Raw genomic sequence first — 15,719 nt, forward strand, 5'->3', positions numbered from 1 at the left:
CCTTCCTTCTTAGTACAGATTGCAGTTGAGGAGCTAGTCTGTAAATATCACCACTAACAGGGAGCTGTTTGGCAACAGGAATCAGGAGTTCTATCAGTTTAGACCTGCTGATCACCTAATCCATGCTGCTTAATTTCATTTGACCATAAAACATATTGAAAACCAAGGCCTGGATGTAGTGTTGATTTCAACATGGCATATCACAAAAGGATGAGAGCTGCTCTGTGGGAATTTAGAGCAGAGACACAAGAAGTTAGCATGGATTTAGCTTTGCTATGACCCCTAAGGTAACACTGGTTTTGTTTCTGTTCAAGAGCTGGTTTGCTGGCCACGAAGGAGAGAGAGTGGGTGGGGTGACATCATCAGAGGAATTTCTCACTCTGTCAAGTCTTTCCTTTCCCTGGTACACTGGGAGAGAGTCCATGACAGCCTGGACTGTGTTCAGAAGGGACTGCCCAGGTACCCCTGCTGTAACTCAGCACTCTGCCAGACCTAACCAGGCAGAATATCCACAAGCAGCAGTGAGTTTTCATATCTCTGTTCAGAAGTTTTAGCTCTTGGATTGTCTCCTCACAAAGGTCTCCATTAACACATTTTGTGATATTGCTCTCTTCCTGTACTTGGCCAGAAAGTCTCTTCCACAATCCAAATTTTTGTTTAAAACCTTTTTTTTTCTTTTTCTTCCCAGAAAGATCTCCTCTTTTAAATTGCTCAATCAGTTAACATTCAAAGACTTTCTGCTCTTTTGGAAAATGCTTATAATATTTAAGATCCAGCTTTTTCCTGAGTATCATAGTAGGGTCTCATATACAGGGCATTTTTAGAGGCCATAACAGCCTCATTTTTTCAAGACAATTGTGAGAATTTTTGGCAAATGAATACTTGTTTAAAAATTCCCATCCTTGATTCTGTTGGATTGGACAGCTAATTAAACCAGGCTGCTGATTTTGTTTTGGTTGAATTATCTCTAATAACATTTAGTCAACCCCCAGATCAACAGATATTTTTCTATTACTATTATTTTTCTGTTGATCAGAGCAGAACAATCAAAATAAATAAACAAGCTTCTTACTTGCCATAGCAATTATCTTCTGGCAATCACAAAGTCCACATCTCCAGAGGTAACTCTGAGTCAGTCTTACTGAAAAAGAATTTGCATTCAAGAGCTGCTAAGGAACAGGGAGGGCCTATTATTGACTGTCTTTAAACAGAGAACCATGAGAGAGTCTAACCTCTCATTTATATTTCTTTAACTAGGGGATGATGAAGGGAGAGGGACACAAAAGCAATTAAAAATGAAGGCTTACAAAGGAATTGTTGGTAGCTAATCGAGTTGCTGTGATGCCCTTTGTTTGGTGTTTTCATTCTTCCTGCAATTTGTTAGGGTAAAATCATTTGTTGCAGGGAACAGAATTCATTCTGGAAATTGTTTTCTGGCATTCAACACATGAGGTTAAACCACAGCCTCTGATGCAGGCACAGAGGCTTCTTATCTCTGCAGAATAACAACATTTATCCAAGCTAGCTGCTTAAAAGCCTTTTAGTAAGGCCACTGATTATCACAGCAAATCAGGCATCTCTACAAAATTAATCATCTCATCCCAGTGTAAATGTCAAAAGTACATTACAGGTGCATCCAAGGAGTGTCCAGTAAAGCTGGGAAATGAGAAAGGAGTGATGTATGAATCAGTGCTGCTAAAAGTGCTTTCCATGCACTCATTAGAGAGGAAAGGTCTGATCTTATTGGGGCTGGGCAATTTTCTATCCTTGCTCAGATTTGTGGCCTCCAGCTGATATTGTGTTATGGCCAGAAACAGAAGTGATGAATGCAGCTCAACTTCTTCCTTCCTGGGAATTGTCAATATTAATTTTAAAGCTATTAATATGCAATTTCCTAATTGAATACAAGTTTAGGAGTTTTGGAAGATGAATGAAAAAAGGCATCAAAATTATCTGCAGAGAAAGGGTCAGTTTTGTTTTTAACTCATTTCAGTCCAAGAGAAGGAAAGGAAATAGTGTCCAGGCTCATATGAAAGGTGAATGGGAATTTCCAGAGCTAATGCACGGAATGAAACAGACACAGTTATAACTATTAATGCACATTATACCCAGACAGGGTATATCCACCTCTACTACAAAACTGGCTCATTAGGCCATACTGTGCCTTCATAATTAAGAGCAATGGGTGAACCCAGGAAATTATCTATCTCTGGTTTAAAAGAATTATGAAAATGCCTCCCAGGACAATAACAACAGAAAGCTTCCCCCAAAACACCAAGCCATGAAAAAATTTAGGAGAGTTCTACACTGAGCTCAGTGAATCCAATCTAACAATGATACTATTTAGGTTTACTTTGTGGTGAAAATAGAGGCCAGAAAAGTGAATGGGTGCATGTTGACAATAATTTTTAAAAAACTGTAGTCTCTATCATGGGAAAAGTTGCTGATCTTTTGCAAGATACTTTACAGAACTGCATACTAATGATAAACCATTAAGAGTTTGTTGCAGTTGCCCATCTGGATTTTTAACTAATTTATGTGCTATCCTGACACTCTTTAATATTATATTACCTTCCAAAATCATCATTTAGAAACCCAAAACCAGTCTCCAATGTCTTGAATAGCAAAGCTATTGAAAATTTAATAAAATTAAGCACATATATAATGCAAATAAAAAATCTGCATCGCACGTTGGTGCAAGAACTTCTTACAAGAATATGGAACAGAATCAAACTTAAAATTAGAAATATATTTTCACTAAGTTTCTTACAATTTAAAAAAATTTACTCCAGACCATGCAGTTTACAAATATAAATGATTCAGTGACATCTCATTAGAAGACACAGCAGAACTGATTTCTTATTAAGAAAAACTAGCAATGCTGTAAATTAATTCTCTACTCAAGTTCCCAACCTTGTCTTGAATTATAGTCACTACCATTATTGATTTGCAGCTCTACTTTCCCTTAGATTTAGCTTTTCTCTTAATATCATGTTTCTTCCTTCAGTTTCATTGACTTTAAACCTGAAAAAAAAATTCCAAAAATGCTCTGAATATGCAAAGCAAGTTCTTGACAAAAGGAGGACACACAAAGGTGTAACCCTCAGCTCAGTGTGTCTCTGACATTGACCTTGTGGAGAAAGACAAAAAGAATTGGAAGGAATCTGGGACCTGTAGAAAATTCAGCTGTCACTGATGAAACCATCCCACGGCCTGGCAGACCAGAGGCATTTTTCCACATCAGAGAAAGGAAGAATATCTGTAAAACACTTTGATTCTCAAGTGCTGTCCTTCAAAGAGTGACTCCTGCCTAGGATATTGATTCTGGTTTAACCTTGGAAATGTAGGGATTCTTCTGTAATGTAAGAGCCTGTCTTACAGCACCCTGGACTTCTATGACAGTTTAGGAAATCCATGTACAGCCTTGCTCTATTTGGTATCTATTATATTATATATCCAATATAATACTGGAATGATCTTTACCTTCTTTAAGAACAAAACCTCTTAATAAGAAAAAAGCATTTTTAAGTGATCCTTTTATTTTACTCCTGTCTCCTGGTCTCTCAAAAAAAGTAGCTGAATTGTCCCCATAAATCTACATTATAACATGTTGCAAAATAGACATTATCCAAGTGTTTTAGTGCAAGAAGCAGCCTGCCTTTTGATTTCTGCTTTCTTTAGACACTCTGCCTTATAACAAGAAATCTTTTCATTGCTTCATTATTACTTGATAGCTTCCTATTATAAAAGCATTATTTAAACAATGGGTTTGATGATCCCATAATGAGAATGGTGTTGAGAAGTTTCCATGGAAACAATACACGACATTAATAGCTGAAATGGCACTGAACTCTGCTATTGGTCTACAGTAAAATACCAGAAGCACCTGTGATGAGAAGCCTTTAAATCCTTTAAATGATCTCATACATTATATTTTTATGCCAAAGTTTTCATATTTCTGAGGCTACAAAGACATATGGCAAAGTCCCTCAATAATTATAACTGTGTAATAGCAGGAGCTGTAATTATAGGTTCTGTAGCCAGATTTAATATATTTCAGGCAAAAAAAAAATTACATCTTCTTAAGTACAAAATGCCATTTCATTCATTCATATCTATTTCTAGTGAAACAGAGATCCTACTATGGTTATTGTGGCCAAATGAGATGCAAATTTTTCTACTGAGCCTTGGTCTTGCTTTCAAGAGGAAGGACAGGAAACGTTCTGCATAAGAACACCCCCACATCTACCCCTTCTAAAAACCCCTTTGTGCTCATTAGAAGGCAGAAAAGTTATAGCATCCCCTACAAATGTCTTTCTACCCCTGGGGAAAAAAAATAAAGGTAATTAGATAAAACCCACCCTGTTTTTGCTGCCTAATGAAGGGGAAGTTCAAGTGTCTAAGCTAGTTGGTATATCTGCCAATTGTGGTTCTTCAGTCTGGATTCAATCAAACAATCTTGTTTAAACATTTTAGCCATGGTCCCATCCTGAATCATGATTCTCCTGATATCATTAGCATGTGCATGTGTGTAAATAAATAAATACATTATGCATGTGTACAGTATACATGCACACATCTTCTGGATCAATTATATTTGACTCAGGTCACTGTTTCAAGTTTCCTTCTGGGACAGTGCTGGTGAGAAGTTTGCATTTCTCTTGCAAAAGAAAAATTTCCCAGTACTCGAACTAACCCAGGTGCTTCTCTAAAGCAACAAATATCCTTGCAATATCAGTAAAGCAGAGAGAGCTGGCACTGCAGCTGCACTTAAAGGCTTTGCTTAATAGACCTCAAAGGCATTGAATCTTCTGATTTCCACCAAAAGCAAGTAACACAACATTTCTGTAAATAGGACATTCTTTCTATGCCACTGAGTGTTTTTCCTATGGTTTTCATGATCACTTGCTAAATCTGCTATGACAGGCTACTTATCTCAGTCCAGAGCTTTAAGATTTTTGGATCGTTTCCTCCACTCTAGACATTTTGGTGACAAATCCAGCACACCTAGCAAACATTTTATAGCACATCAGAAGAAATAAAATTATAGCAGGTTAATTTCACAAGTCTTGCTTTTGCTTCAAGCCCGTTTCTCATCCTAATTGAGAAAGGTATGAGGCTACTTTGCATCTCCAGAGTGGCACAAAGAAGCCTGGGCCAATATATTTATGTGCCTAAAATAAGTGGCCTAATTTTCAAAGAGACATAACACCAACACCTCCTACCAACAGAAATGAGAGTTGTGGTCTCAGCAGTTTTTAAAATGAAAAATTTATTTGAAACAGAAACTTTTATGCCTATGTAGGGAGATCTTCCTGCAGATAGCAAGAGCTTGGTGGAAATAGACTGACATAACTTTTTAAAGGCTATTTTGCATCTATGATTCAGAATACAGGTGGAAACTAATCCAGTTTGCTATTTTATGGCATTTCACGTTCTCTTGCAGTTGAGTCTGCAAGTTTCAAATTATTGGCTAGGTAGTAAAGATCTGTATTTATCACACCAATAAATCTCTTAGGTAACTCATGCCTTCAAACCAGAGGTGCTAAGAAGCCATGGAAATGCAATTTTTTTTTAGCTGATCTGATTTCTTAGAGCAAAGTTATTTCTTCCCAGTCTGAGTCAGGCCTTTTTCTGTGTGTAGAATGTGTCTGCCTCAGGCTTTCAGATTGACCTTTAAAATTTTGGGAGGCAGAGCTGTGTCAGGAGTGTATTGTACTCTGAGAGCTGTTCATTTCAGCATGCCAGGTTAGAACCTCATTGCAATTTAGGCACAAAGTGGGGCCAGCTGGGGGCACCTCCTGCTGCCACAAACGTGTTGCCTCTCAGGTTCTCACAGGCAAAATTTGCAGAAAATAATGTCATATTCTCCAGCATGGAACATTTTGTTTGTAAGTTCTATTGTTGCCTTTTTGTGCCCTGTTGGGAAGCAGTCCCTTTCCAGCTTTCAACCGCGTGCAATATTTTACAGCCTGGAAGTAAAAGTATGTGTTCATATAGAGAGATACACCAATGTATCTTGGCTTTTATCTGTGGCAAAAATACTTGGTTTGTATAACTTGGGAATCTAAGGAGCTTTTATGGTTTTCCACTCACATCAACACTTGGCAGGTGAATATTTTTGCTATTTCATTTACAGAAATCTGAAACACAGAGAAATGTATTTAAGACCATAGAAGAAGTGAAAAGGGAAGCAAATAATTAAACTGGGGCTGCTGGGTTACACACTGGTTTTTTCCTTCACTTTCTACTTCAGAAGTAGGGGTACTTGTATGAACCCATTGTGAGTGAGGCCTAATTTTCTTTGAGCTCAAGTAAATCTTTTTTATACTGGCTTAAGAAAATCAATTTGGTTAAATTTGGCATCCCATTTTTCAACATCTTATATCATAGAGTCACATAAAAAGTAAAGATGGAAGGAATGTCAGGGGGTTATTTGGTCCAGCCCCTGTCTGGAACTTAAAAATTTTACTAAGAAATTTCACTGGGAAAAAACACTTCCCTTCCAAAGCCCCATTATCCCCATCATCTTCAGCAAAATAAAACAAACAAACAAAAAAAAAAAACTTTACTGTTTTTATGTCTAACACTAACTTTTAGAGTTCAGCAAAATGTACTGCCACATTTTCTAATAGAGAATCATTATATATATATTATATAATATATATATTATATATATTATAATCATCAATAGTTCAATTGAAGTACTCAGAAGGAGTCATTTTCCTATACATTTTCTTTCTATTTCTATGAACATAGACCCCCTGAAGTCCACAGAGGCACTGGAAGAGAATGAAAGTGTCAGGAGACTTCTATCTTCCCTTCTGTTGTCAAGACAGACATTTGAACTCAAGTGTGAATACCAGTAAATAAACCTTCAGCAAAATTGCCCTTCTTGGAAAAAAAAATATAGGAGGCTCATTTTAAATACATAATTCTCTTACAGGATAATTGCTTGTTGCATTTCAGGGAAGTGGGAGGAAAATCCATGCACTGGATATGGGCTGTATGAGGTACATTGAGAAGATGATTGACCCCTTCAACCTTTTCCCTGTTTGCAGTGTGCTCTCTCCAGTTTCCTGTTCTCCAGCAGGAGAGATCATAAGGTGTCATTTTAAATATTAATCCAAAAATTTTGTACAGTCTGAATATTCTTTTACATCTTGATGAGGGAACTGAATAGTGTTCCTATGTAGGGTAATAATAGTACCTGATTTTAACTATCAAACCATTGGAAGCTCACTGGAAGAGAATGCTAAGGTTCAGCCTAAGGGCTCCACATGGCCTCAGGAGAGAAATGCTTCTTGTTGCCTGAAGCTGAGAGATAAAGAGAGGTAAAATGAAAATAACTTTTAGGTGCTTTTCATCTTTGTTGGCTTTTGAGAGCTCCTAGAGGATTAGTTCAGGCTGGATGTCTAAAGGGAAAAATTCTTGGAGCAAATGAACTTTGGAGCCTGTCTAACCTTATCAGCATTTACCCCTGGACAATGCAGTATGGATTCTTCAAGATAGCAGGAGAGGTAGGTTGAAAGCTTGGAGGATTCCTTCATATTCCTGAGCCCTAGATCAGCTGACTTTACCTGTGTGAAATCCAAATGGATTTACACAGCACAGTCACACACAGATCTCCTCCTTGAGGTCGGTGGCTCAAATTGGAATGCAATACTTGTTTCCAAACCCCCTGTAACTGGAAATGGTCTCTAAAAGTACAGCACCAGCCCAGAGAGTGCATCCAGAAACTCTCTGTTGTACAGCTGATACATCTGAAGCAAAAATAGAATGAGCAAACAACAGAAAATGCAAAATAATAGAATTTCCATGTTGAAATTCAATGTGTCAGTGTTCATGCCAGAGGCAAGTAATATCATATTCAAATAATCAGAGATTTTCATTTGGACACTGAATAGAATATATGACTTTAATTTTGGATTCTGCCTGATTCAAGAGATACTTACATATGCATTTCTACATCTATCCTAGAGCTGCAGAGATGCACAGATTCAGCCCAAGTTCCAGGATCAAGCAGTAATTTCTGGGTGTGATGCCACAAGTAATTTCCTCAAGTAAAGCAGAGCAACTAATCACACAAGTCAAGATTTACTCTGCAGGATCAAGGGTTGCTGTATTTAGCTCTAGCTCTCATTTGACAGGTCCACTTAATTACCTTTTATTCCATGATTAGATGAGTTGATTTAGTCTGCATAAGTATTAATTTTCAATTTACCATTTAAATAGAGGAACCAGCATTATACTTGTCAGATTTACTTGTAAAATTATTTTTTATTTTAAATATGTTTGCATTCAGGGCTCTTTGTTACTTTAATTAGGCAAAGGTTTTTTGTTTGTTTGTTTGTTTTTTTTTAATATAGTTAGTATGGTAATGGAAAAATATGAAGGGTTTTGAAATGAGGCAAGTTGCTAAATGGAAAGACCTAACCAGTAATAATCCCAAACAGTTAAATAATGTGTTCTGAAAAGGTCTGTACCTCAAAGTGTTGTTAAAAGGAGGTAAGCATCATTTCACCATTTTAAACAGCCCCCTAAAGTCTTTACAAATGATGATGAAAAGCCTGCTCTCTTTGCTTGTTCTTTTCCCTCCAGGGACCCCATAACTGTAATCATGTGGAAGTGAACTCTCCTCTATTATGCAAAGCTTGGTTTAGGTACAATGTGAGCACAAGGTGCTCTGGAGAGCTGAGCTGCTGCTGTTGTTGGCCAACCTGCTCTATTTTAAACCCCTCAGTAAATCACTTCCTTCTTTTCTTAATTACTTGCTTCAGACAAACCAATTTTGAAACCTATATAGAGTTGTTGTGCCTCTGGGGTTAAGAAGTTGACTTTCTTTGGTTCTCATAAGCTAATGGCCCTTAGTCACTTCTGTTCATAAGACTGAGTTACCTAATTGACTGTTGACTTCCAGTAATGCCTGCCAAATTTGGCTTTTTGTGAATTGTCCCATCTGTTGGCTGTGTGCAGAAATAGACTCACAGCTCTGCTGGATTGTAGGTGGCTGGAATGACTCACCAGCCTTCCTCACCAGTGCCCCAGCAGGCACTGAGGCTCAGAGAGGACCAACACCAGGCAGGGGGAGCATCTTTGCAGTGCGTGGAGCTGTGAGCCCCGCAGAGGCTGGCAGGCACTCCTGTGCTTCCACATCACCTGGTCCTGTGCTGCTGCTCTCAGCGAGCTTGGCTGAGCTGGGAGGGGAACAGTCAGTCAAACATCACAAGAGGTGGCCTGAGGAGTTGAGCTGTCTCCATCTTCAGGGATTTGTAAACCCAGATTAGGCAGGAGCAGGGAATCAGTGGTGTGGGTTCAGCTGGTACCAGCAGGAGGCAGATGCTGTGCTGGGAGAGCTGGAAGGTCCTTTCCAGCAGGGCTTCCTACCAGAATCTGACTCCAGTGCCTCTCACATGAGTTCCCAAAACCTGTGGGGAGCTTTTCTAGTCCACGTGAAAACACAGATGTCCTCTTTTTGATTCACATAGCTATTGCTAACTGCAATGGCATTCTCCAAAGGCAGAAAATAGGTACCCTTAGGTCTGCTTCTGAAAATTACTTCTGTAGTAGACAGCTAAACCCAGAATATGCCATTCACTCCTTTCTTACAGAACCACTTTCAACATTTCCTCAGCATATTTCCTTAAACTGTATCAAACTCAGTCTCTGTACTGAGTTTCAAATGTTGACCCAGTGAAGCTGAAATCAGTGGGACAATTTGAAAATAAGGGTCTGCCTGACTTGCACATACAGGTATTTTAACCTAGTTCATTACCTTTCTCATGGTTATCAACAAAGATTTCAAAAAATCAATTTAATTTAAAAAAAAAAAAAGAGAGAAATCTTGCCAAACACTTTGTCTTCAAATTTTCCAGAATTAAGAATTCCATTAACTCATTACATTATATCATGAACACTGCATCTTGCTTAAAAGTCAGTAAAACAAATTCCACATTGAAAACTTAACAAAATCCAAATTAACTCAGCTTCATTGTTGCTGAAAGAGATCTTGTTCAAATGGTCAGAGTAAGAAAATGATTAAAGAATGAAATATTCTGTATTTCTTGATTTCTTCCTGTTGATATGTCATCTGATATATACTGGTGTCATGTTAATGTGTTATATTAATTTCCTTCTTTTTTAACCCTTTAGGGATAGAGTTTTGGAAAAGAAAACAAGTTTAGAATTCAGTCTTACCCTGTTTGTAGAAATCTTTTTTAAAACCTGGGTCACACTGTAAAGAGAGTTTAGTTGTCACTGCCTTCAATTAAAGCCTAAGGAAAGCATCTCTGCTCAGTTAAACTTCAAAGACTTTTGTCTCACTGAGGCTACAACATTTTCATAAGGCTGAAGATAACCCCCCACAAGCAGGCAGCTGGAAAGCAGAAATTTTGTATTCTTGATCCATAGCTTACAGTGCACTGGTCTGTCAGTGAGCTCAAAATAGAAATATCAATCTGTTTAATGCTGGTTTACTTTCTATAAATTTCACCAAAATTCATCTATTCTGTTGGATTTCATGGAGATGCTATAGTGCTTCATCTCTCCAGGGAAGGGTTTGGTATAAAGATCATGTAATTTAAGTCAAAGATTTTCTGAGATTGTGCTTTTTCCTCCAGCTCGACTATGTAAGTAAACATTAACAAATAGAACCCCTATTTTTATGCAGGCCTGAGATTAACTTGCGTCCCTTCAGTACAATAGCAAACAAAATGGTGAGTTAATATGACTCATAAAGATCTTTGCTGTTTTAGGGTCAGAAGAGTTACTTGAATAGCTCCATTTTGACTTGCCTGATCTTCAGTGGTTTAAGTTTTGGTAACTTCACATTGTGAGAGGATAGAAGATTCCCTTTCACAGTCTTTATCCAATATTGAATTATCTAATTATCTAAGGTGTTTTTTGTGGGGTTTTTTTTGCAAATGAATAAACTGACACTGCTGAACATCATCTTTCTAATGTTAGAAATGTCAAACTGAATAACCTCAAAGAGACAAATCCCTTTGCTCTTATCCAGCTATTGTGCAATGTCCTTATTAATGTTTTGAAGCATTTTGAACATTTTCAATGCTCAATCAAATACCATGCTCCTGTTCCAAAGCTGATTCATCTCCAGACAGCTCAGAACACGAGCTGTCCCTTGGGTAATGTAAATAGATCCTGTAAAAGCTGAATTCCCCTTATTCTGCCTGGCCCAAAGCAAACAAGCAGCATCTCAAAGGCAGGAGTGTGCAGGTTCTAGGGCAGAGGAATCCCTCAGCAGAGCAGGGCCACTGCAGTGTGCAGCTGAGAAGGAAGAGGATCACTCCTGGTAAGAGAAGGGTTCCCCCAATCCTTATGGATTGTTCTGTATCCATAGACAGCAGAATGGATCCTTGGGGCCTCTCAGCTGTTATTACAAACTAATACCCCATTAGCATCTTTATTAAATTGTAAGAATAATAAAAAAAACCCCCAAGAAATCTAGAATAACCACCAAATGAAAAATTGAGTTAACTTTAATTAAAATGTAATAGCATTTGTGAATTTAGACTTAAACAGAGGGGGGTAATTCAATAGAAATTTATTTTATTTGGGAACTTCAAGAAGGTAATTAAATGCACTAATTTGTTTTGAGTCCTCCCTGAGGATCTCTTAAAGTCAGGGCATGGTCTGAACTACTGCTATCATCAGATTGATTTAAAAATATTTATATAACTAACACGTGTTCCAAGAATTCTGATCACAGCATCAACTAGATGGTAGCTTTTGGAAATGTGTCTAGCTTGCAAGATTGTGCAGAATTCTGAGCTAACTGGAATTCTTTATGTTTGCTGGTAGGAACTCTGGGATTTTTGCTTTCTAATGTTTTGTTCAAGACTTAGTATCCTTAATATTCAAGAGAGATTGTTAACCTAATAGCATCGGTAGAAAATTGAGAAAAGCTGTCTTCTTTGTTTCTTTAGGACTTTTTTACTTGCATAAGTTTAAAAGTTTTGTGTCCAGAAACTGCAGTAAGTTAGTGGTGATAAAACATCTCTCTCTCTGTATATACACACACACAAACATATATATCTGATAAATACAAAAAAAAATTTTATGTATAAAATAATGTGTAACTTTTTATCTTTAATACTGTCCTCTTATACACAGTTGTACACACATACATACAACCTACATGTCTGTAACATATATAGTGATATAAATGGTGATGTGTAACATAATCTGCTGCTTGGCTCTTTGTCATACCACCTGAGATCAGATTCATCCAAGGCACATGGAATATGAGGAACAATTAACAGATTTCCAGGTAATATGTGTTGGTTTGGCATTGGCAGCTGATGGAGTACTGCCCCTTTCATAAGCTCAGCATTTATTTGTGCTGTATGTTTGGTATGCAGTTGGAACTCATCTCACATTTAAAACCCATACTGGATATTCCAGGCAGCCATCATAGGCTCTTTTAATATTCAAGAGAGATAGAGTAGGGGGAAAAAAAGGCATGCATTTTGAAGATGTTATTGGCCTTAGATGATTCAGACAAATCAGATACCCATCATTTCTTTATCTCTTCACTAATCATCACTGAAACTTCAGGGTTATTTGCTCAGTGGGTGTCTAAATGAAACGAGCCAGGCCCACCCCTTTTCTTTAATATGGGAGTTGATCCTTCCTAGTTGCTAGTGTAATACTTTATTCAAAGCCTTTCCTCTAAACTACAGGAAAAAGGATAAAATAAAAATAATTATCATTGCAATTGTACCCAGACCATACCCTATCTGTAATTAGAAACCTGATTTCCATTGATCTGCCATTGGTAATCATTTGGAAAACTTTACCTAAATGGGGAAAGGATTGGCAGTGAAGCAGATTTTTTATTCAGCATTTTGTGACACCGCTCACTCCTCGAGTAGGCTGTCACAACTGTGGTGATGCAGGCTGCCTTCTGTTGATCTCCTTGGTAATTAGTTTTTGAAGGTTAATCCCACTAGGCATTCCCTGTGTCAGCTTGGAGTTTAATGACTTTCTGAGCTTTAAAGCACTATGTGCTGGAGATAAAATATTGCACAGTTTTGGTCTGTCTGATGCGCCAGCATTCTTACCTGATCAAACTCAGATACCCAGCCCATCAGGGTAGCACAGATGAGGCATTGCTGTTTTCCTGTCACGGGCTCCCTCCTGGCCCACAGGCAGCCCATGGTGTAACCTGTACCCCCGGTGACTTTCTGACACTCATGGAAAAGGAACACAGATCTGTTTGTATCTCAGTCAGAGAAATTTGCCTCTTAATGGAGATCCAGCTCAAAGTTAAACCTTGACTTCCAGTAAGGCCTGTAATTTATCTAGAAATAAAACCCATGTTTATGTAACATACTCTAGCAAGTTCTTGATTTCATCACCAACCTCTTTAAGGAATTTTTATCTTTACAAAGGGAACACACTGAGAAAATGAGGTCGAGGTTTAGAATGAGGTAGGTTATGTCCCCCTAGTAATAGATATAACATAGGTCTAAATAAAAATGGTTTTAAAAATCCCATAGAACAAACAAACAAGAAAACTTCTGTGGTTTAAAGTCACCAAAGTCACCACCATGTAAATGCAGTTCCAAAGGACTCTGACAGTTCTATAAAACATCCCAAATCTCCCTAGTTCTCAAAGTCTAGTTATATGCTAATGAGGAATATGAAAGTGTTTTAAATCTTGGTGAATTTCATAAAGGATAGGTACTTCCAACCCAGCTGATGTTTCTACACGTTTCTAAAGTGCCTGAGCTACAACTATTTGGCTGTGGGACTGTAACAGGTGACAAAGATGTTTTCAGGTTCTTATGCTCTTCTGGAAGGGATCTTCTCTTGGCCATCACTCCAGAGAGGATTTCTGGTCTCATCCAATGTGACTGTACTGATCTTCTGTGTAAGGGTAGTAACTCAAAACCCATAAAGAATAAGGAGCTAATATGATATGCAGTGTGTATAAAAAGACCAAAAATAGTCTAGAAGCAAAGTGAGGAAACTTTATAACAGCTGGAATTTAATGCATTCTTGGTGTGCAATAATGTCAAATGCATTGATCTTACATAACTTCGGTCCTCTAAAATTTGATAGAATCATAGTTCTGAGTGGAAAAGGAGCCAGCAGGATCATCAAGTTCAACTCCTGGCACTCGTCAAGAAATCCACGAATCACACATTTAGATAAATAGGGTGGGGTTCATCTAACTAAAAGTGAATATCCGTCCCTGAGAACATCATTCTTCCTTTCTTTTATAGTCATCACTGGAGAAACAGGTATTTTAGGGGAACAGTTCCTCTCTCCTCTAATCTGACATTTAACTGAGATCAGATGAATCATGTCCTTAGTTTTCATGCCATGAATGGAGAAGGGAAGGCACCAGAGATAGTGAATCATCCTACCTATGCTAGGTGCCTTTTAAAGGATGGGTTATGCTTCATCCTGGAGCTATCTTTGTATCTTTCCCCTAGAGCTATCTTTGTATCTTTCCTGTGTATAGACATTTCCTTGATAACTAGTTTATATATGAGATGCCAGACATAAAGAAGTCTTGCACACATTATGCATGTGTTCTTTAAGAGAAAGGAGAAATTCCTCATGCAGTGATAAGTTTTCCTTCTGGAGTGAAGTTTGAGCCTAGCTTATCCCTATGGCACCAAAGTTAGTCTGTGTGGTTAAACATCTTACACTGGTAGCACAGAGGGAATATTTGCAAATCCATCCCCTTTCAGGTACTTGTGCCTGGTGAAGAGCAGGACAGCTGTGCTGAGGCTCAGCTGTTTTCCATTAGGGCTAATGACAACCACTGGGAGATATCTGCAGGATGCACTGGCTCCAAGGGAGATGCAGAGATTTTCTTATCTGTTCCCTTTCATTTATTGTAGCTCTGGAGGAGTTTTCCTGGGTCATTAGTTTTTAAGAAGGGCTGTAAGAGGATATAATAAAAAGAAAATAAAAATAATTTTTTTAAAAGAGCACAGAAAAAAAATATTATAAAAGAAACATAGAAGTAATTTCACAAGAATTTCAATTAAAGTGCATAAACCTCATTAAGGTGTATTTTTACTGGTTGAAACATATTTGTTGAATAAAACACCATGTAGACTTTTACTCTGGGAGTAACAAAACAGCTTTTATTTCCACAGAAGGAAGGTCTAGGCTAAGCTCTCCTTCCTTCCCTGACCCCACTAGATTGGTAGCCCTTGTTGTCTCATGTAGTCAGGTGAGCAGCCCAGGGCAGGTTGTTCAGTGAATCCCAGGCTGAGCCCCAAGGGAGAGTTCGGGGAGAGATTAAAAGTTGGTCAAGTATCCACAGCCTGGGGAGATGAGAAACACAAATCCACAGAGAGCATTGGTTTAGAAGCTCCAGATGAGAGGAAATTGAAGCTACATCCCCTGTGCTGACCTTCAGCACAGCTGTGTGATGTAGAAGCTAAATGTCTCAAAGGAATACTGTGAAAACCCTGATGTTGCTGGCATGTGGTCCATGAAGAGCACATGCTGTGAACATTGCACTTTCGCCTCTGCTTGGCCTTCCAAGACAGCAGCCCTGCTCTACACAGTGCTGAGAAATTTCAGTCAGTGGCAGTCAAGGGTGCTCCAAAACATGCCCAAGACATAATCAGGTACAAAAATAGCTTTTATGTAGACTTACACAAATTTTAAGTCTTGTTGTTGTCATTGTTGGTATTGTTGCCAGTGATAGGCATAAACTTACTTGTGGATTT

The sequence above is a fragment of the Agelaius tricolor genome, unplaced genomic scaffold (assembly GCF_023055355.1).
Source record: "Agelaius tricolor isolate 1412-34295 unplaced genomic scaffold, bAgeTri1.0.p SCAF_3, whole genome shotgun sequence".
In the NCBI taxonomy this organism is placed as follows: domain Eukaryota; kingdom Metazoa; phylum Chordata; class Aves; order Passeriformes; family Icteridae; genus Agelaius; species Agelaius tricolor.